General features: G+C 34.2%; 1 protein-coding gene across 7 annotated transcripts in view; it reads right to left on the reverse strand.

The window, feature by feature from the left end:
• The window catches only part of NOVA1 (NOVA alternative splicing regulator 1), a 153,437-nt gene that overhangs the window by 98,510 nt on the left and 31,505 nt on the right, over positions 1-23,422 (reverse strand). Inside the window, exons 1-2 of one of the 7 annotated variants that reach the window (XM_028850539.2) lie at positions 9,537-9,669; positions 5,899-6,000 (exon numbers count right to left, since the gene is read on the reverse strand). The gene's annotated coding sequence lies outside the window, so the exon portion shown is untranslated. 7 annotated transcript variants of the gene reach the window in all.

The following is a 23,422-nucleotide window of genomic DNA, read 5'->3' on the forward strand; positions in this document are numbered from 1 at the left end:
GCCGATGATCCAAAGTTGAGAACAAGTTCAATGTACTAGAAATGAGGTGACAGATCATCTAGGCAACAGTTGGTAAGACTGTGGCCAAAAATTGCTCAGGCTATATTTAGCTCACCATTCAAATAAAAACTATAAACATATACTGAGGGAAGGGAGCCTATAGATTGATTGAGAAGGAAGTAGCACAATGACACACTCAGAATTGGGCACTCAGGGACCGGTAACTAATTAAAGACTCCTGTCCTCAGTCTGGGCTACTATTTTAGAATTGGCCAGTACTTCGGTAGGTTGGTGGAGTAAAGAAATATGTTTTCCCATGGGACAGATAATCCCTAGGAAAGGAACTAGCGCTAATCTATTTTTAAAGGAATTTACCTAAAGGACTATGAAAACAAAAAACAAAAAACAAGATAACTCCAAAACAAATAGGACAGAGATAAACCAGAAAGTCAGAAACTAAGGAAGGTAGTCAAAAACAGACAAAGAAGGTGTCCACTGCATCAAGGAATTATAGTTGGGTTATCTCCAAATACTAGAAGTCTTTGATGAATCCAGAAAAGCAAGAGAAGAACCCATTAAGACTTCCAACATATCTTTACTACCAATTAGTTCTTCCCTGCTTCTAATCCCCAAACTTCAGAAAATCGAGGTGATGCACAGTGAGGAGGGTGAAAAGATGAGGTAAAAATAATAATAATAATAATAATAATAATAATAATAATAATAATAATAAAAATGCAAAAGCCTACTAGCTGACCAACCTATTTCCTTCCTTATTCAGGTTTTTAAACCCTCTTTGAGCAAGGTTGATGTAGAAAAGACATTTTACATTGGAGGAGAATTTAAAACTGTATCAAACATTTTCTTCATTACTTGAAAATTTAGTCTATTTTAAAATGCCAGAGTGAGAAAAGGAGGAGTGAAAGAATGAAAGAAAAAAATTGAGAAGAAAAAAAGCAAGCAGCAGCAGAAAAGCAAGAATAGAGAAGATATGGAAATAACAGCACTTAAACAGAATTTTATCAAGGGGTAGAAAACATAATATTCAGAATGGAATTGTGTGTAAAGTGACTAGAGAGAATAAAGTAACTTTGCTTGCACCCTGAGTCTTTCTAATAAACCCATTAGAGTGATAAATGGTGGGCAAAGGAGACCAATTATATGGCCATCATTTTGTTATGATTATTGTGGGACCGGAAATACATTTTATAAATATAGAATCCAAATTGCTTTATTTAAGGAGTAGTACTCATATTACTTATGTTGAGAATTTGTTTAGGGGAAACACATCTATTTATAAAATGTTCAAATATTTCCTGAGTTACAGAAACTCTTAAGTAGTGGAGGAAAATGGCAAATAAGACAGGCTCCACCCTCTCCAAGTTTACATCTAGTAGAGGAAACAGACAAGTACAAAGGCAGTTACGTTACATGCAATAATTGCTGAAAAGAATAAACACAGCCCATAGGATCACGTAGAAGGATCATCCAAGAAAATATATAAGTGAGGAAGAAGGGACAGAAGACATCTTAGTGCAGAAGCAATAGAAAGCAAAGCCTGAGAGATGAGGCTGAGTTATACAGAGGAGAGTAGCCTAGGGATAAAGGGGACAAAGTGAGTAGTTTAAAAGAATGGTGCATTCTGATAAAAGTCAAAAAGAAAGCATGATATATCCTGGGAACTATGAAGACTATAGTATCAATAAATCAATATGTGCAGTTTGCAAGGAAAGAAATGGGGCTGAAGACATAAGGGCAAGCCAGAACACACACCATGACACAGAATTTGGATTTTATCCCGAGGAAAATGGGGGCCACTGAAGATCTGGTAACACTCATTTTCATACACTGCACATCTATCCATATGCTAAGCACTCTTTCACATATGTTTTATTGTTTTTTCCTCACAACAACCCTGTGAGGTAGGTGAAATGATTCCCAATTAACAGATTTAAAAAACAACCTTAAAGTTGTTAAGCAATTTACACTTGATTAATACCTACAAAGTGGCAGTCAGGATTCGAGACCACACTTCAGAAAATACATTAGAAAGATGATATACACATATATACACACACACATTTACCCACAAGACATACAGAAATTTCAGAATTATAGAAAAATTTTAAAGTAATAAATGCTTAATTCAGTTAAGATTAATTAAAGATAATGAGGTTTCTGGCATCAGTAGTCTTTTATGCAAACTTATACATTTAAAATTTTCAATGTATTGAAAAATAACTGCAAAATTTATAAAAATAAGCATAAATCATTTGATATATAAAATAAGAAAAGCAAAGATATGAGTATTATACCTCCACTAATCTATTGGAAACCATTTAGAAAAAAAATTTTTCATTTTTCAATTCTAAAACAATTAAATTCAAATTCCATATATTAGTCTGTGAATATAAATTATATTTTGGATAACAAGAAATGATGTATGAAATACTAAAGCTTGATTATCAAATGAAGTAACTCAAATACTGACGACTTAGGGTAAAAAGAATTGTCCACCTAATCCTACACTGAAAAATCATCTCCCTATTACTTACAGTAAAACATTTGAAGGTGTTTCGTTTAACAAATAAAATTTGTTCAGATAAATCTGATAAGAAAAATAATTTAAAATATAATCTATTTGAGATGGATATAAAAATATGTACCTAATTTAAAAGAGTATTTTGTAAAACTGAGAACATCTGAGAATTAAAAATTATGGACTAAAATTCTATTTTAAAATGTATGTTCTTTAAAATTAGTTTAAATTGAATAAATTATGCAATGAAAAATATACTGCCATATAGTTTCCTATTTTCTCACCAATTTCACTATTTCTTCAGCTGGTTCTAGTAGCTCTTCTTAAAGCTTCTAATGGAAAGCTAGATGTTGCCAGGACATTATCACAAGAGGTGTAAGTATATATCATTCATACATAAGTACTTAAAAATTCATATAACTTGGCCAGGTGTAGTGGCTCATGCCTGTAATCCCAGCACTTTGGGAGGCCGAGGCGGGCAGATCATGAGGTCAGGAGATCGAGACCATCCTGGCTAACATGGTGAAACCCCGTCTCTACTAAAAATACAAAAAATTAGCCAGGTGTGGTGGCATGCACCTGTAGTCTCAGCTACTCAGGAGGCTGAGGAAGGAGAATCATTTGACCCCGGGAGGCGGAAGTTGCAGTGAGCTGAGATCGTGCCATTGCACTCCAGCCTGGGCAATAGAGCGAGACTCCATCTCAAAATAAATAAATAAATAAAATAAAATAAATTCATATAACTTATGCATTTGTTTCATTTTTCCTATTACAAATAGAAAATTATGATGAGAAAAGATGGAAAACAAATATTTCATTAAACTTTATTCATAACCTATAATTTATTTCTGAATTCCAAAATTATTAAGTGAGTACTAATTAAGTAATAATCCTGCTCACAATTCTGGCCTTTCAAAGCATGAGGAAGGCCCTTTGAAAATCACCAATAGAGATAAGAGGTATCTATTTTATGAAATTGTGATAAACTCTAAAAAACTAAACAAATGTTCCAAATAAATAATTTAACTGAACCACCAAGAGTTTATTTTTGATTACACAAACAGTATATTTTCATTAAATTCAATAATACAGAAGTATATTCAATAAAAAGTTCCCATCTGATTCTTTTTCAAATCCCATACACTACGGGTATAATAAAGTACAAGATTCATATGACTAAATATTGAATCAAGTTGCCAAACTTATATCATCCACATAAAGTCTAAAATATAAGAAATAACTTGTATAATTTAAAAATAGATACTAGGACACACAAAACAGGTACAGTTTGTACCTTTTCAACCAAAATTTAATATATAAAACATATAATCTATTCTGTCAAATAATGATGACTTCAGTAAATAAAATGAATGGGATTAAGTAATACTTACAATAACACTGTAGAAAGTGCCAAAGAATCAATTATAGCAATTCAAATATTTCCTATATTGATAAAAATACTCTCTTGGCTAGAGATACATAGGTACATTATGTGTAAACTGTAAATATTTAAGTATTGATATTTACTTCTTTAGTGCTTTGACTATTAAATGAAATACTAAATCTATGCAAGGGGGTAAGCCTCATTACAATATGAGTTTTTGGTAACCTTTAAGTAAATTTCCACTTGGTGTAAGTAAAGCCTTTTATTCTTACTCACTTTATGCTTCCATGATGAATAAGATATTAAGAACTGTGCTGCATTGTCCAAAAATTACATTTCAAAACAGTGGAGTTATCTACACTACAAAATTAGATAGATAATTGAAAATCTTTGTAGGAAACCCAACCCCCTCTATTGATTCTAAAACATTATCACTCAGCATTTAATTAACACAAATAATACTCTAATTAGAACAAAGTCACTGAAGCCCAAATATCTTGGTAAGGTACAATTCTAAATACATACACTCCTAACCCTGAATTAAACAGAAAACACTTTAAATGTCCCTAGAAAATCATTTCTTCTACCCAACTCATTTTACAAGTAAACAAACTGTGGAATGAAGTTATTTTTTATCTGTTTTGACTAAGAATCTATAAACATAGATATGTGCACAATATAATTTAACTTATGACATTTGGTTACCTAAACCAAATGACATTATATTGAATAAGATTAAGACTCTGTGAAGTCTGAGATTCTAATTTTTTTTACATAGAGCAGTCTATAAATGTAGCAAAAAAGAGATAAAATGTCATACTATTGACTAAAAAAACCCTAAAATAATAAATATAATATACCGTATCATATTGTGTAACAACAGACACAGCTGTTTCTAATGATATTTTCTCTATTTTATAAGGCATAAACATGCCAAACTATTACAAAAGATAGCACTCTTATAAAAGTGCTTTTACAAAAGAAAACCTCATTAAATAATTAAATGGGAGAGACTAAAACTACATTAAGCGGAAGTTCAAATATTTACTGTTTCTTCTCTCCCCTGCTTTCCTCCCCAAATGTTAAAGAAAAAAAAAAAAAATGGGCAGAGCACAGTGGCTCACGCCTATAATCCCAGCACTTCAGGAGACCAAGGTGGGAGGATCGCTTCAGGCCAGGAATTCCAGATCAGGCTAGTCTCAAACAGTGAGACCCTATCTCTACAGAAACTAAAAAGAAAAAAAAAAGAAAAAAGAAAAAGCCAGGTGTGGTAGTGCATGCCTATAGTGCAAGCATCCAGTTACTTTGATAGCTGGGAGGCTATCTTTGATATTTGGGAGGCTGAGGCAGGAAGATCGCTTAAGCCCAGGAGGTTGAGGCTGCAGTGAGTCATGATCACATTACCATACTCCACACTGGGTGAAAGAGCGAGACCTCATCTCAGAAAAATTAAGAATAAAAATTAAAAAGAAGTCAAATTTGGTGTTTCCAATCCTAAGAATCAAAACTAGTTCATCATAAACTGGCTTTGCTGCAAAACTCCAAAAGAAAGTATTAAAACCAAGACATAAAACACTGGAAGCAAAGCTAATTAAGACGTTCCTGGTGAATTACAATTTTTTTTTTTTTTTTTTTTTTTTTTTTTTGCTATTTTAACAACATGGCTCTGAAATTTTATAACATTGGTTTGGTTACTTAAAAATATTTAAAAACAATATGATTAAGTTCCATTCAAAGTGAAGAATATTGATAAAAGCATTTTAGTTTCATTTGCTTTTAGAATAAAAAGGAGTGCATCCATCTATTTGTTATTTAATTTCATACCAATCAGATGATCTTAAAATAAAATTTAGAGCCAAGGAGAGCAGCACTAAGTTTAACTGACCTCAATACATTTTTAGATGATGTTTCCCAGTTATTTGTTATTTTCTCTTATTGGGTTTTCCAGTCTAGGGCAGGTACACAAGAAACTTACAGTCTATGTAGTACTCCTAGTCAGTTTCACTCTGCAGATGGCACAGTGGAGAAATACCTTCTGTACAGCATCATGTACAATTTCTTCTGCAGCTGTCAGCACCTAGGGGAAAGTGCGCTGTTAAACAGTTGCTGCGTTCCACCTCAGAAGTGGCTGCAATTCGGTGGTGGGTGAAGTGACTCCTGTACATATATACAGGGATGAAAAGTACTATAGAAAATGAAAATATATAAGAACAAAGTGGCTGTCTGAAAACTTTGCCACAGCAAAACAGAATACATCACTCAGTCACAGAGACCTACGCAGATGGGCTATCATTCATTTAAAAATTGAATGCTAAGAATGATTGCAGGAAAGGCAGAAATACACTTACTCAATTCACAACATAACTATAAACCAAATGTTAAAACATATGTGTATGTTAAAAAATAAAACCCAAATACTTATATTGATTTATAACATTATTTCTACAGAAATTTACCTAAAACCAGGCCAACATATACAACAAGATTCTTTACTCTGCTCAGCTAATTAATGTTTTTGGTTCCAATGAGAATTCAAGGGGGAAAAAAACAAAATAGGTAAGATATCAAAACTGAAGCACAAGTACATTAAAATATCTAAAACGGATTTTTAAAAAGTTATTCTGAAATTCCAAATGACTTTATATTTTAAAAATAATTTTATGAAATTAGTCCTCAACTGATGTCTTATAAAAATACAACTTTTCTTCTCCAAAATCAAATTAAGATAGACCCTAAACACAGTCTTCGTCCTTAGCCCATATAAACAATGAGTCAACCAAGTTTAAGATCACTTTAGTTCATTAGTACAGAAAATTATTACCACATTCTGCTTTTACTACAACAACCTGTCCACATAATTTATCTTTGATGGAATCAGAAAATCAAATTCAATAATTATTCTCTGAGAAATATCACTGAATCACAAGGCTGTAAGGTACTATCTCATCTCCCAGCTTGAGGCACAAAAGTTACTATGTACATACTACTCTGAAGAGGTAACTTTACATTATTCAAAATATTCGCACCTAGGTTTCTTTCTGAAACAGACTGAGGATGCTTTGTGCCAAAGTCCAACAAACCTGACCATTAGCATACCATATGTCAAACTTTTCTGAATCTCACTTGCTAATTAAATAGAATTTATTTACTTTGGCATATACTCAGTGGAGTTAGAGAGATAGCTGACAATTTTCTTTCAGCTTTCTTAAATTCTTTCTATAATAAAGCATAGTGTAAATATGTAAATTATTTTCCTTAAGTGACAAGATGTGGCTCTTTATTTTAAAAGATATAGAACAGAGATTCCCAATCTAGAGTCCACAAACGAAATTTAAGATTTCTAGGAATTCTAGGAAACTGCATAGTAAAATAAAAATATGTGAGTCCATACACACATTTTCAGGGGAAATGGGCCATAACATTTTGTTAGGTTTTAAAGGGCTCTGTAACCTCTCATGTAGTTTAAGAAACTTTGATAAATTATACTCAAGAAACCCAACAGAACAAGCAGAAGTAATCCTTCTAAATTAAATGTGTAAATGAGCAGCTGTTTCTTCTCATGTAAAATGAATAATAGTAACTTGAATGGATATTCCAACTACAAAATGAAATAATGCATATCAGATACATGATATAATACCTGGCCTATTATTACCAGTAATAGCAATAATTGTTCAAAAGAGCTACCTCAAATAACTATGGGATTCTACCTTTGTTTACTGCTACATAATTTCATAATATTATTTTTTATTTAGCCATGTCTTCTAAAATAGATCAATATCACAAACTATACATTTCTGCATTATTTTCAAAATAAAAATGTTAAGTATAAGTTTTAGAATCCTGCCACATACCTCTGGAGTCTGCATTTCTCAAAAAGACACACTGGTCCCTTCTCACACACTGTATTGACTTGGAATAGAGTCAGATATAGTAAACATTTTGCTTAAACTTTATATAAATAATGTCATTTCATTTATCAGTCTTTTATTTATATAACAACATACAAACCAAAAAATCTAAATTTGAAGAATCTAGCAGGGGATCACATTTTTTAAAAAAGTAATGCACATAATACTTTTATTTGTATGAATCATTTTCTCTACTCCTTTTAGGTATTTTTCTGTAGATATAAAGATATAATAACCATTCATACATACATATCCTCCAAAAAGAAAGGGATTATCCTCACCTTTAAAATAATTCACAATATTACAAAACAGTATTACAAAATGGTGTATGCTCCTCAAGATTGTGGTAACTTAAATACTCATTTATAAAATGACAAGTAAATTCTTAACAAATTCTAAAGATACTCAGTGAGAAAAAAGACTTGTTAATACATATAAAACAATAGCATACAACAACTATACAGGTGGTTCCTAACGACTTCAAATGTAAAGAGTGTTTTCTACTCTTCTCATAGAAGTTACATTTATGTATTCACACAGTAAAAAATATATATATAGCAGTAGGTTTTATGTAAAAAGGCACAGAAGTAAAGAGAAGCATAGTTTAGCATTCAGAATACTGCAATGAAAAGGATGTGAGTGGAATAGAGTCCATGTAAGAACCATGAAGAGAAGGAGAATAGGCACAGGACCAATTATGTTAAGTAATCTTCGAATGTTTTACCCCAACAGTGGCATTTAAGTAAATATTGTGTAAGAAATAATTCTAACAGCATAGAAAATGAATTATAGGTATGGATGATTCAACTGGGGTGATGATAATGGGAATATACAGTTAGAAATAATAAAAGTGATAAAAATTAAAATTATACTATGTAGAACACTGGAAGAGTAAATAATGAAGGATAAGTTAAATATATTTTCTAAAGATTGAATCTAATAGCTAGAATTCATTGATTCATTTATTCACTCAACAACAAAAAATCCATTGTTTCCTATGGGTCAAGGACTATTTTAGGCACTGGGTAAAGTGGTGAACAAAGAAGTCAATGTCCTGTCCTCTTGAGAATCATGTTAATATAAGTGATATAATAAACTATTAAATATACAATGTAATGTATGAAAATTAGTGTATAAACCAAAAATAAAGCAAGTGATGGGAAGAGAACAAATATACTATTTTAAGTGTATTCAGAGAACACTAAGGAAGCAGCATTATTTAAATGAAGAATGAAATGAAGTGAGTCTACTTTCTGGAGTTTTAGAATACCACATACAGAGGCAGATGGTAGAGTGATAGCAAAGCTCTGAGATAGGAACATGTGATCAAAAACTTAACCTGCTGTCAGATCATCTAGGGCCTTCCAAGGTTTAATATGGACTTTGGGTTTGTTTTTTGTTTTTACTGTTTTAGAAAGTCACTACAGTATTTTGACTGAGGGAATGATATAACCTGTTTAAAAGGGTTACAACAGCAGCTGTAGTGGAATGAACTTCACTGTAGCTAGGAGGAATAAAACTACTAGGCAAGACTGGTAAAATGTATATAATGAGATATCAGGTAGCACTTTCCCCATTGCCCAGGGGCTGGCAATTAGAACCCAAGGCTAAGAACAAAGGCATCTATCAACTATTTTATATTTGGAAGACAGACTTAAACAAATGAGAGCCAACTCCACCTCCATAACTTTAACATCTTTACCTTCCTTAGTTCCTCCTTATCCAGAAGTGCCTTCTCCTGTCCCCATTACGAGGCAATCATCAGAGTTTGCTTCACTGACTTAATATAGCTGAACAGGGCTGTTGCTGAGAGTCCAAATCAAGCGAGAGTTCATCTAAAAGATTAGTAAAAAGGGAAGACTGGTATCTCATCTCTCAGTTGGACCTCTGCTTGTGTGTTAGACTTGCTTATTATCCCATGCCCACTTCCCTTCTCTGTGCCTATTTGAAGAGAGGGAGAAAAGACATGGAGTTGGAAGACAGGGTACAGATAATTGGATTCCCTCTCTGCAAAAGCAAAGAGTGTAGTGAATGTGAAGTGAAAGCAGCTGGACTTGAGCCTTCAGGTGATGGGGACTCGAGCAGCCAGAAGCTGTGAATGTACTGGAGAGGTAAAAACGGAGAAAGAGTAGAAAAAGACAATTCAGAAATGGTTGGTATGACACTCCAAAAACAACCCCCACACTCCCCACCAAAGTTGTGTACATGTGCCCCATCAGAGAGCTAGTAATCATCTCCTGTCCTCGTAGAAGGAGGACTTGGCCCGGCCTGGTGGCTCAAAGCTTTAATCCCAGCACTTTGTAGGGCCGAGGTGGGCGGATCACTTGAGGCCACGGTTCAAAACCAGCCTGGCCTATATGGTGAAACCCCATCTCTACTACAAATACAAAAAAACTGGCTGGGCATGGTGGTGTGCACCTGTAATCCCAGCTGCTCAGGAGGCTGAGGCAGGTGAATTACTTCAAACTGGGAGGCAGAGGCTGCGCTGAGCCAAGACTGTACCACTGCACTCCAGCCTGGGTGAAAAAAAAGAAAGAAAAGGAAGAAAAAGAAGGAAGGAAGGAAGGAAGGAAGGAAGGAAGGAAGGAAGGAAGGAAGGAAGGAAGGAAGGAAGGAAGGAAGGAGGGAGGGAGGGAGGGAGGGAGGGAGGGAGGGAGGGAGGGAGGGAGGGAGGGAAGGAAGGGAGCGAGGGAGGGAGAGAGAGGGAGGGAGAGAGGGAGGGAAGAAGGGAGGGAAGGAGGGAAGGGAAGGAAAGAAGGACTAGTCAGTGTGAGGCAATGGAGCAGAAACAGAAAAAAGGGAACAAAAGGTACTACTTACATAAGAAAGTCTTTTCTCTTTCTACCTTTCCCCTTACATCATCAGCACAAAGGAGGAGAAATAGGTATATGAGAGGGGAAAAAAACAAAACAAAACAAAAAAAAAACACAGATCATTCTCCACTTACTGGATTGAGCAAAGGGAATGACTAGACTTCAACCTCTCCCAACACTCTATAATCTCCCAGAAAAGTCCAAGTTATATTGACTGAAAGAAGAGAAATTGAGTTATAAGTTGGCTATGAGGTTAAAATTCAAGTTAAACTGACTTTACTACATTAAAGTCAGATTAAATTAAAGTGCCCAGGAATCTATGACATCATCTTCAGACAAGTAAAAGAAACAAAAAAGAATGATTTGACTAATCGTAAACAAAAAAGGTCACACTGGAGAAAAATAAAACCACTCCATGTTCCCATTCCCACTTAATTCTCCATCCCAATTCATACTGTATTATAAAATGGTTAGTACCAACGAGGTAGTGATTTTGACTATTCATTTCTCTAAAACATTCTATGAATACTAGGCTGAATACCTAAATTATCATATTCTTATTTATTATTCTTATGAACAACCAGCAATTACCTAACTATGGCTATTTTGTAGATAATTTCTTAGCGTTTTTCCTTGTGTATAAAAGCTACAGAAATATTTGTCTATTTGTAAACAGTAATATTAAGCAATTAAATAACATGAATATATTTTGTGCATTTGTACAAAATACTAGGTTTTACAGAAGCTAAAACATAATATCTCCTAAATAAGACATCAAACTTAGAAGCTTGTAGATAAAAAAGGCTCTACAGAAGGAAAGACTAAAACAGAAAGAAAACAGAGTTTAGATGGATTCTTGTTTTACAGGAACACTTTCAATATTCATGTTGCAGTAACCTAAAATACAATTTTAGAGAATATTTTGCTCTGACTCATACTTTAATAACAGAATCTTCCACAAAATGGAATCATGCTCTCTCCAGGCATTTAAGAGTTAAATTAATATTTAATGGGCATTCTCTTAAAAATCAGGCAATTCCTTTTAGATAAATTAAGGTATCAGTATTTTACATGACTAAATTATGCATGGCCTTGTCTCTTTTTAAATGTCACACTTTTGAGAATACAGAATTCTATTACATTGATGTTTATAACTATTCATGTAATATTCTCATTCATTTAACAATTACTTATCATCCTGAATTATGACATGTATATTCAACACATATTTTATCATTTCATCAGTCATTCCTTCTCAGAGGTACAACACACTGAAGATGAAGTGTGAGTCAAAATTACAAAACTAAGTTCTAAATTTATACCTTTTTTCTACTCTACTTTCTCACAGGATGTAGAAAGAAATATCAGTTACAAGTAAATTTAAAAGTGTAAGAAAAATAATGGAAACTCAATTCATCCAAACTAACACGTTAATTCACTGTTACTTAATAATATCAACCTACATAACTTGAAAAAAATCAAGTTGTGATGAAATACCTCTAAGCTTTTCTAGCATAAGTAATATTTAATTCAACAACAGCTATCACTTATGTCAACCAGGAATAAATAATCCGCTACTATAATTTGTTATCACACAATTATCGGGGCTCGTTCTAAGACTTATGTCAATGTTTCTTATAATTGTGCAAAAAGTAGTTGTTCTAACACCAAAAAAGGATAAAAAGTTCAATATAAAACTAATGAAATATGCTCATGATCTATGTGAGAAGAACCACAATATTCCAATGAAAGAAATCAAAGATGATCTAAGTAAATGACCTATTCCATGTACTTAGAGGAAGATTCACTGTTGTTAAGATGTCAGATCTGGCCGGGCGCGGTGGCTCAAGCCTGTAATCTCAGCACTTTGGGAGGCCGAGACGGGCGGATCACGAGGTCAGGAGATCGAGACCATCCTGGCTAATACGGTGAAACCCCGTCTCTACTAAAAATACAAAAAACTAGCCGGGCAAGGTGGCGGGCGCCTGTGGTCCCAGCTACTCGGGAGGCTGAGGCAGGAGAATGGCGGGAACCCGGGAGGCGGAGCTTGCAGTGAGCTGAGATCCGGCCACTGCACTCCAGCCCGGGCGACAGAGCCAGACTCCGTCTCAAAAAAAAAAAAAAAAAAAAAAGATGTCAGATCTTCCCTACTTGATCTATAGATGCAATGCAATACCCATCAAAATCCCAGTGAGTTATTTTGCAGATACCAATTAACTGACTCTAAAGCTTTATACAAAAAAAGCAAAAGGCCCAGAATATTAAAGGAGAAGAACAAAGCTAGAAGACTGACACTATCCAAATCAAAACTTTATAAAACAATAGTAATCAAGACAGGGTGGTACTCATAAAATAACAGACAACTTGATCAATGGAACAGAAATAAAAAAAGCCCAGAAACAAACCCATATCAACACAGTCAACTGATTTTTCACTAAGGAGAGGAGGTAATTAAGTAATTTCACTAAGGAGAAGAGGTAACTAAGGAGCAATGATAGTTTGTTTCAACAAATAGTGCTGGAACAACTGGATATCCACATATCAAAAACTAAAATTAAAAAAAAAACTAATCTAAATACAAATCATAAACCTTTCACAAAAATTAACTCAAAATACACCAAAGATAAAACTATACAACTCCTAGAAGATAACATAGGATAAAATCAGGGTGACCTTGTGCTTGACAATGATGTTTTAGATACCACACCAAAAGCAGATCCATGTAAGAACAAAATTGATCAGTTGGACTTCATTAAAATTAAAACTTCTGCTCTGTGGAAAACACTATTAAGAGAATGAAAAGATAAGCCACAGATAGGGGAAAACACATACCTCATAAAGTACTAGTATCCAAAATATCAAAAAAGCACTCACAATTCAACAATTAGAAAATACGGACAAAAGGTCTGAAAAGACACCTCACTAAACAGATAAAATGATGTTAAAAAAGCATACGAAAAGATGCTCAATATCTTATGTATATTAGGACTGTCATAACAAAGCACTACAAACTGGGTGGCTTAAGTACTGGAGGTTATAAGGGGCAATAAGGTGTTGTCAGGGGTGATTTCTTTTGAGGATGTATCTTTCCAGGCCTCTCTCCTTGGCTTGTAGATGGCAGTCCATGTTCCCATGACATTCTCTCTGCATGCCATCTCTGTACACAGTTCTCCTTTTATAAGGATACCAGTCATAATGGATTCAAACTTACTGCTATAACTTTTCCTTAACTTGATTACATCTCCAAATAAGGTCACATTCTGAGGTACTGAGATTTAGGATTTTAACACATCAATTTTGTGGGGACATACTATCTCTTTAGGGAACTGAAAATTAAAACAACAATAAGATACCATTACACACCTATTAGAATGGCTAAAATCCAAAATGCCGACATCACCATATGCTGGTGAGGTTGTGGAACAACAGAAGGAAATTACTGGTGGGAATACAAAATAGTAGAGCCATTTTGATTTTTGTGACAGTCTCTCCTTGTTGCCCAGGCTTGAGTGCAGGCTGCTCACTGCAGCCTCGACATCCTGCCCGGTCACAAGCGATCCTCCCATCTCAGCCTCCCAAGTATTGGGTACTACAGGCACATGCTACCATGACTGGCTAATTTTTTATGTTTTTTGTATTTTCTGTAGAGACAGGGTTTTGCCAAGATGCCCAGGCTAGTCCTGGATTCCTGAGCTCAAGCTATCTGCCCACCTCTGCCTCCCAAATTGCTGGGATTACAGACATGAGCCACCATGCCTGGCCCACTACAGCCATTTTGAAAGACAGATTAACTGTTTCTTACAAAACTAAGCATACTTTTAACATACCATACAGCAATCATGCTCCTTGGTATTTACAAAAATGAATCAAAAACATATGCCTACAGGAAAATCTGCACACAAAAGTTTATAGCAGCTTTATTAATGACTGTTCAAACATGGAAGCAAAGATGTCCTACAGTACAGGTGGATGGATTAAAAAAATGGTGATACATCCATACAATGGAATATTATCTCATGATTAAAAGACATGAGCTAACATGCCATAAAAAGACAAAGAGGAACCTTAAACCTTAAATGAAAAAAAAAAAAGGTCAATCTAAAAATGCTGCCTACTGTATGATTCCAACTAAATGATGATCTGGAAAAGGCAAAACTATAGAGACAGTAAATGACAGTGGTTACCAAGGGTGCCTTGGAGGGAAAAAAGGGGGAATGAACAGGTAGAAAACAGGGAGGTTTTCTTTTTAGAAATATATAATGACATGGGTACGTGTCATTTTATATATGTAAAAACATATAAAAATGTACAACATAATGAGTGAATCCCAAGATACATTATAGACTTCAGTTAATAAGAGTATCTCCATTTTGGCTCATCAGCTATAACAACTGTACCACACTAATTGTCCAAACTTGGAAGCAAAGATGTCCTTCAACACAGGTGGATGGCTAAACAAAGTAGTTAATAATACGTTGTTAATAGTAAAAAAAAAAAAAAAAAAAAAAAAAAAAACACTGTGTTAGGAGCAGAGGGAGTTGGGACAAAAAGAAATATATGGCAACACTTTGGACTTTCTGCTAAATTTTTTCTGTAAACTGAAAACCGCTCTAAAAAATAGTCCATTAATTAAAGAAAAGTAGTTCTTCTACTAAGAGGGTCAGGAAGCAAAGGATTTAGGATAATTACATGGAAATAGAAGTAAATTAAAAAAAATTTAAGTGCAAAAATATTGTTTTTTCAGTAATAGTCAATAATCCATGACATACTCTATGACAAACTATGACATAAAACTCAATAAAAGTATAATTTCTATATAGGAAGGTTGTTTTTAAAAATGGTTTAGATAGGCCATTTTGCAACATTTAACAAAATGCTATTTTCATTTCAGAAAGCCAGATAATGCATTGGACGTAACAATATTGATATGTAAGATTATATTTTTAAAAATATTCAAACTGTGTTTATATCATTCTAAAATTCTCCAGCCTACATAATTATATTAGGATGGAATAAGGTAATATTATTTGAGCAAAGTAAAACAGAACACTTTTGGTTAGAAGAACACAAGGATAATTTCCCCTCCTTGCCTACATATCATGCACCTCACTTGGATGCAAAAGAAAACTTATAGGGAGAAGATAATTTTATATTAACTTTGAGATAAATTTTCAACAAGAAAGAAGCAGTTTTCCAAGTTAAAAAAAAAAGTAGCAATTATTTCTCTGAAGTATGTAGATTCCTCCATACTCCTGGTATAATCACTACTGTATATAATGTTCCTATTTAATTTTCCTTTGTCGCTTCTGTGGCTATAATGCATCTTTCCTAAAAAAAGAAATAGTAATCAATTTTAGAAAAATATAAAATATACTGGTAGTCACATTAAAGAGTATCAGTAAAGTCCCTTTTGGAATCTAACAAATGTGGAATTTATTCTTACTGTCATCGTTTATCGAACACTGGTTATTACAACTCTGGGAATGTTATTTAACCACCATTTTTTAAAATGGACTAACTGTAAAGGTTAATGCCATTCTAAAATGATGTAGACAGTTTTTTTATATGAGATCCTCTTATTATTAATTGTTGTTGACATTTACAAATCCAAATATCAATGAATGATATTCAAGATAGATTCTATACCACATATATGTGGAAGTTTATTCAACAATAACAAAGAATGAAATCCTGTCATTTGCAGCAACATGGATGGAACTGGTAGTCATGATGGTAAATGAAATAAGCCAAGCACAGAAAAAAACAAATAATGCATGTTCTCACTCATATGTGAGAGCTAAAACAGTGGATCTCATGAAGACAGAGAGTAGACTGGTTATCAGAGGCTGGGAAGGGTTGAGTGGGGGGATAAAAAGAGGTTGCTTAATGGGTACAAATATACAGTTTGATAGTGGTTGACAGATCAGTAGAGTGACTTTAATAACCTTTTGTATATTTCAAACTAGTTACAAAAGAATAGTTTAAATATTTCTAGCATAAAGACAAATATTTGGCCGGGTGCGGTGGCTCAAGCCTGTAATCCCAGCACTTTGGGAGGCCGAGACGGGCGGATCACGAGGTCAGGAGATCGAGACCATCCTGGTTAACACGGTGAAACCCCGTCTCTACTAAAAAATACAAAAAACTAGCCGGCCGAGGTGGCGGACGCCTGTAGTCCCAGCTACTCGGGAGGCGGGGCAGGAGAATGGCGTGAACCCGGGAGGCGGAGCTTGCAGTGAGCTGAGATCGGCCACTGCACTCCAGCCTGGGTGACAGCGCGAGACTCCGTCTCAAAAAAAAAAAAAAAAAAAAAAAAAAAAAAAAGACAAATATTTAAGGAGATGGATATCCTGATTACACTGATATGAACTTTACAAATTATACAAAATGTATTAAATTATTGTAATATATTAAATTGTATGCATTAAATTATTGTAATAAATTATTGTAATTTAATACATTTTGTATAATTTGTAAACATGTACCTAATGTATATACTGAAAATATGTACATCTACTATATATCAACTAAAATATAATGTTTCAAGACAGATCATATACCAAACTTATATCATGACTCTAAGACTATCTCCCTACTTTAAGGATGCCTGAAAGGTACATGAATTTTTTAGTACTCTTTAAAAATGTCTATAACATGATTTGTCATATTTAATAATGCATGTCTTTAAATAATTTTCTCAGAGGAAAAGGATTATAGTTTGATCTGCCACAAAGTTGTGGAAATGTGTTACTGAAATCAGTGATTATATAAATTTAGTAAAATGAAGGTTTTATTGAATAAGAAAATATAAATTTGCTTTCTGTCTATGTCACATAAAGAAACTGTCAAAGTGGTGTTCTATAATTTCCTGAGGCTTTTGGGGATAAAAATCAAGTAACAGCAGTCTTCCTCAATTAGTAGAAAAATTAGCTTAAGGGATAAAATTGCCTCATTTTGAGATTTTATTTAATTTTCAATATTTGATAACTCCCACCAGTTGCGTATACTATAATAGAATCTATCAGATTTTGTATAAAATTATATTTGCCTAACGTGATAGTTGTAAGCACAGACTTTGGGGATGGAATGTAAGGAAATCTCATCCCTGACTCTAATTGTATAGATATTAGAAATATATATACTTACACACATAAACATATATACATACCAGACATACTCATTCACATATATAAAGGAATACACCCACACCATGTGGGCAAATTCATCTTTGTGCCATCTTTTCCTCATATATTTATTGTGTGAACTAATTCAGCTGATATATGAAAAGCGTGTCATTTTAACCATCTCTGGCTCACAGTAAATTTCATATAACTATTATTATTATTACTGCTGCTGCTTCAACCAGTGTTAAATTTAATGTACTAACACGTCCAGTGTTCCGAAGAATATAATTTCCAAATGCTCTATTACAGCAGAAGACAACACGGTGCAGGGTGGGGTATAGTTTCGGGATGAAACTGTTCTACCTCAGAACATTGGGCATTAATTGGATTCTCATAAGGAGCAAGTAACCTAGATCCTTTGCATGCTCAGTTCACGATAGGGTTTCCGTCCTGTGAGAATCTAACGCCACTGCTGATCTGACAGGAGGCGGAGCTCAGGTGGTAACGCTTGCTGGCCCCACAGCTCACCTCCTGCTGTGTGGCCCAGCTCTTAACAGGCCACAGACCGGACCAGAGCAGGGTTGGGGATCCCTGCTCTATTACTTGAATAAGCTGAATAAGTTTGAGGACTACTAACACTGAAACATAAAAAGCATAACATTTTAATCCCAGCACTTTGGGAGGCCGAGGCGGGCGGATCACAAGGTCAGGAGATCGAGACCACAGTGAAACCCCGTCTCTACTAAAAATACAAAAAATTAGCCGGGCGCGGTGGCGGGCACCTGTAGTCCCAGCTACTCGGGAGGCTGAGGCAGGAGAATGGCGTGAACCCGGGAGGCGGAGCTTGCAGTGAGCCGAGATCGCGCCACTGCACTCCAGCCTGGGCGCGTGAGACTCCGTCTCAAAAAAAAAAAAAAAAAAAAAAAAAAAAAAAAAAAAAAAGCATAACATTTTAAAATACGCTTGGAATTTTTTTATCTTTTTTTACTAAACACTTTGAACTCTCTTGATTTTGAAATCTATTTGCATGTCATATAAGATTCGTGAGTAGAGATAATAGAAATGCATCCTACCACAAACCTTCTTTATTCTTTAACAGCAGCAGCTGACACAGGAGAATAATTTCCTGCTTCACTGTGCTGACAGCACATCGTCTAGATTCAGAAATTATACGCTCAGCAGGAAGGCAATAGGTTTCTATCTATACTAAAGAAAGAGAATAGAAAAATTACACAAAATAGAGGTGACTTACTATTATTTTTTTAAAAAAATGTACTGACCAGAGTTTTTTTTTAACCGGTGAAATGAACACAAATTATAACTAAGTTTATATTTTGAATTTCAAGTATTTGGCTCGAATTTTTCTTAAATAAATAAAAGTTTTGTCTACTTATAATGTTTAATATTTCCAAACAAATACTATATTTCTCCTACTCTCAAATTTTTAAACAAAAAAATTCTAAAAATATCAACTAAAACGTATCAGTTTTCTGATTTTAATCAATCCTAGTGTGTTAGAACACTACGTCCTAGTTCAGTCAGTAAATGCCAATTCTTTTAAAAAAATATTTAGGAGAATGATGTTAAGTGATAAACGTTTATATTAAAGTTTTGTTCTGTTACCAGAAAAATTACTCTTCACTCCATAAGTTATAATTTCCATGTATTTGTATATGCTGCATATTTATAAGCTGCTAGGTTTTTGTTTTGGTTACATGAAAATCTAGTGACTTGCCTTATTAGAAGTCATTTTTAAGGTATCATATTAGTTTAAGTAGCTCTAGATGTCTGAAGAAGTATGTATTGTAGGCTTCTGGTCCATATTAATAAAGTAAAAGTATCAAGACCTCAGGTTCCAAAAGCAGTACCTGGATTCAAATCTTTCTATCACTTACTAGCCCTGTGAAATTGGTGAGTTACTTGTTCTGCTTCCTCATTTGTATAATAAAGATAATAGTAGTATACGTCTAATGGGATTGGTTTGAGTGTCAAATGAAAATCTATACAAAAGCACTTAAAAAAAGTCTAGCATATAGTAAGGCACTCCACAATGCTAGCTGGCTGTTGTTTTTGCTGCTAAGTATAGCAGATGAGAACACATATTAAACTCCACTCCCTTCTGAAACATCACTAAAATGGCAAAATAGTATAAAATCAGAAAGGCAAGGAGAAGGGTAAGGGAAACAACAGCAAACAAGAAATTCAACATCATTTTGGAAAAGGAAAAACTGAAGCAGAGTAACTAGGAACACACTCTGCACGGAGAGGCAGCTGAAAACTAGGTAACAGAAAATGCTAGTATCAACAGCAAAATAATTTGCCTAATGAAACCCTGGAAAGACAGTGATAACATTAGCACTGAATACTGAGGGAAACGCTAAAAATCTACATAGAGAAAATTTCAGCATATAGGTTTACTACCCTACTTTACATATTCCCTTTTCTCGCTGGAAGTTCAGAATATTCGATAGCTTGACCCAGAAATGTTCCTGAACTACAACTACCAGGCAAAACAGAAAGGAATCAAGGGACAAGGTTAAATTGGACTGAAGTGGTTCCTAAATGTTGGCAGGCAGATATATACCATGCAGAAAGAATATCTGAAAATTCCAGTAGTGAAAGTTTAAGAACTCAGATAACAGACATATAGTTACCATCATACAGCATCCCCAGCTTTTTCCGTGATCACACTAATGAAGCTATCTAAGCAACAAGTCTCGCTACCAGACACACAGCTTTCAACCAAATATGTGGCACCACATTAAGCCAAAGCTTTGACAAAAAGTCTACAACACAAGAGACTAAAACTGAGGGAGGGAGGGAGGGAAGGAAGGAGAGAAGGAGGGAAGGAGGGAAGGAGGGAAGGAGGGAAGGAGGGAAGGAGGGAAGGAAACTCAGAGGAAATACAATACAAAGAGCAGAAGCAACCTTAAGGCAAAACAATTAACATCTTCACAGACATTAGAATTGATGGTTACAACCACAAAATAAGAAAAATACATCACGTTAAAAAAAAAAAAAGTAATAATGGGGGCATGGGAAGCAAAAAATCAGAGAAACAGTAAGAACTGGTAGAAAATTAAAATAACCGAAATGAAACATTCAATGAAAGAAAAAGTTTAGTAAGTCTCTGAATAACTACAATTTTAAAATTTTTAAATGAAAAAAGAGAATGAAAATAAGAAAATCAGAAGACAAATCCAGATCAACATAGCCCTATGATCAGTGATACAGAATAGTAAAATGAGAGAACAGAACAGAATGCCTTCATAGTTCTGAGGCAAAATTATTTTCAGCCTACAATTATATACATAAGCTTATATTCAATTAAATGTGAGAATGATGACATATTCAAGTATGCAAGCTTCTATTACTCCTTTATTAGGATGCATCTGAAAAATATATTTCTATAAAACAAAGGATTCAGAAAAGAAAAGCAAGCATGGGATTCAGGAAATAGAGGATCTAGCACTGAAGAAACAGCATAAGCTCCAGCATAAGCCCAAGTATGGGCTTTATGAGCTTTTTCAGAGAGTTAGTCTGTTTATATCCAAAAACTCAAATAACTTTAAACCTAAAAAAGCCTTCATCCAGTGGTTTTCAGGTTGTATCTGAACTAGTTTCTTCTAGTCTTACATATAAACTTCAACTCTGTGAAGTATGCACTATTATTTTCATCATTTTACAGATGAGAAAATCAAGGTACAGAAGACAAGTTAATTAAGTGGGTGCGGAAATTTTAACCCTGGCAATTTAGTTCCAGAACCCATGGTCCTTACTGTTTTGCTCTACTATATGTATTATAAACCTACTGACACAACATATTGCCTTTAATTTTTTGGAAAACACTTCAGGATCTCATAGGGCCTAACGTACATAACTTCACCGTTTCATAAAAATTGTGTATCTTACAAACCATGGTACTTCAGATTTGACGAACCGGTAGCTAATGGTAGCTAGCAGCATAATAGCACTTACAATGCATCAGGCACTATTCCAATTGCTTTATACATATTTATTAATTCAATAATCACAACAATCCCATGAGGTGGGTACAGTTATTATTCCTACTTTACACATGAAAAAATGGAAGCACAGGTTAAGTAGCTTGCTGGAATTCATGTGGATACTAAGTGGCAAAAAAAGGATTCAAACTTCAGGAGCAGGTTTGGCTCCAGAGACTGAGTTTTTAAATATTATACAGTACTGCTAAAGGTTTTATATACGCCATCACCAGTTACGGTTCCTTGCGATAGACAAATTAACATATCCATTTTTAAATCAGGAAATTGTAAAACAGAAAGATCAAGGAACTTATACAAAATTCAGAGTTTGCAAGAGACAAGACAGAAATTCAAACCCAGTTCTGCCTCACTTCAAAGCCTTTGAAATTGGCAATAACCAACCTTATTTTACTATATAATATATAAACAATATGGTTAAGGACTTTTTTATTTGTAAAAATATGTCCAACTGGTAAGTTTGGTTTAGTGTTTCTATGAGATAAACAGATACAATTAAACCTTTAAGTACTCTACCCAAATTTTAAATACATTTATGGAAATCTTTCTAAAATGTATCACGCATATACCTAACTTCTTAAAATGTAATGAATACAATTCAAACATATCTTGATGAATCTGGTTCATCACCGTGATGAGCAGTAATGAGACTGTGTGGGAAAGTAGCTACAGGTGTAGAGAGTACAAGATAAAACTTAAGAGCTATTGAAGTCAACAGGAGTCCTGTAAATTTGAAAAAGACCATACTGAGAGAATTCACTTCTGTAGCTGGTCTTTGTTTCAGAAAGAAAAACACAATAGCTGCTTCACTTCACTTCCTATCTACACTCACTGTACTTTTATACTTGTGCACTTTTGTAACACCAAAATGTTACCCTTTTTGTAATCTAGGGTAGGTATTTGAGTTATCATCAGCCCCCAAAAGAGACCTGTGGAACTATCCTATGACTTAATAGATTTCTGGTATCTCGCAGTGCCTAGAGGTCTGTTAATCATCCATCCCATCCTTCAAAGTCACCAAGGCATTCTTTCTTGTCCCTCAGCTGACTCTTTTCTGTTCTCTTGTACCCAATGCTGTTCCAGTGTATTCCCTACTTTTACAGTTCACCACTCTCTTTCGTTTTGTTTCTTTCACCATTTTTCATTTTTTTGTGTGTATCCAGTCTGTCATTTCTTGGCTTCCACGTAAAAAGACCAAAAATTCGGTGTGATATGATAGCCAAAAAGTGGCAACAAACTTGATAGACAAGAAAAAGGTGGACCAACTTTCACTTATTTTTGTAATCTAGCCATGAGTACTGTGCCATACTATAGACTAAATGATACTGTGTGGAATCAAACTAATTACATAAAATACAAGCAAATCACCAACAAATGGATAAGCTAACATCAGCACCACCACATTCTCTCATTTATTAGTTTTCTTTTTAATCTTCTTTAATACTTGATTAGTACTGAAAATGTGACGAAAGAAAAAAGCAAGAGAATGCAAACTGAATGGCGTTCTTAAATAAATAAGTTACAAAATAGGCTTTCATATAGAAAAACATATAATGATTTAGAAAAGCGATCTATGGTCGTTTTAAGGGTATTTAAATGAGGAGAAAGAGAATGTGATGCAATTGAAAG

This window comes from Macaca mulatta, chromosome 7 (genome assembly GCF_049350105.2).
Source record: "Macaca mulatta isolate MMU2019108-1 chromosome 7, T2T-MMU8v2.0, whole genome shotgun sequence".
Lineage (NCBI taxonomy): Eukaryota > Metazoa > Chordata > Mammalia > Primates > Cercopithecidae > Macaca > Macaca mulatta.